We start from the raw sequence: 933 nt of genomic DNA, 5'->3' as shown, positions 1-933 counted from the left end.
CTAGCGTTGTAAGTCCGCAGACATACCGCTGTGCTACTGGGAGGGGCAATATTTGTAAGGAATTATTTACTTGAATTTGTAGAAGCAAGATAAACAACTGCTGCATTGGATAACAAACATAAATTTCGCTTTAACGTAATTTCTTCGCTTGTGAAATCGATTGGAAAGAAGATTCAAATCATTTCTTCTTTATTATCGATAAAATTAAGAAGGTTGAGTGTAAAGTACAAATGAAATGCCTATATATATTAGTACAAATATTGCTAAGGCCGTTTTAACCACAGAGCCGATAAATCGTAATGACCAATGCAGGGTTCACAAGCTGAAATAACCCAAATATGTCAATACAACATAACATGTATAAGGCTGTTAGCCAAGGGGCGGTAGGTCATAATGCCCCATGCATAACTCTCAAGTTGAAGTAATTAATATATAATTTAATCAAAAACGCCTTAGGTGTTAAAAAAGTGCGGCCAAATAAGGATTAGTGTGCGACTTAAAGGAATGGAATCAAAATTGGCGACCAAACTGGTAATTACATTTATAGCATTGGTAAGAATTTTACAGCGAATATTCATTCCTTAGTTAGCCAGGCCGTATTTTTCGTTCAACTTGGAGCATGATGATTGGTACAACAAAATACGCAGCCTAGCTAGCTAATGAATGAATATTTGCTGTAAAATTCTTATCAATGTTATAAGTGTAGCAACCAGTTTGGCCGCCAATTTTGATTCCATTCCTTTAAGTCGCATACTCAATCCTTTTTTGGCCGCATCTTTTTTTCACACCTAAGGTGTTTTTGATTATATATATAAAGACTTTTTGTCAATACACACCAACAAACTACAGCAAATAAGAAAGTGACCGGCATGGCCAGGTGGTTAAGGCGCTCGACTCGCAATCTGAGGGTCGCGGGTTCGAATCCCCGTCACA

The sequence above is a fragment of the Limulus polyphemus genome, unplaced genomic scaffold (assembly GCF_000517525.1).
Source record: "Limulus polyphemus unplaced genomic scaffold, Limulus_polyphemus-2.1.2 Scaffold1551, whole genome shotgun sequence".
NCBI classification, from domain to species: Eukaryota; Metazoa; Arthropoda; class Merostomata; order Xiphosura; family Limulidae; genus Limulus; species Limulus polyphemus.
This window is presented reverse-complemented; position numbering follows the sequence as displayed.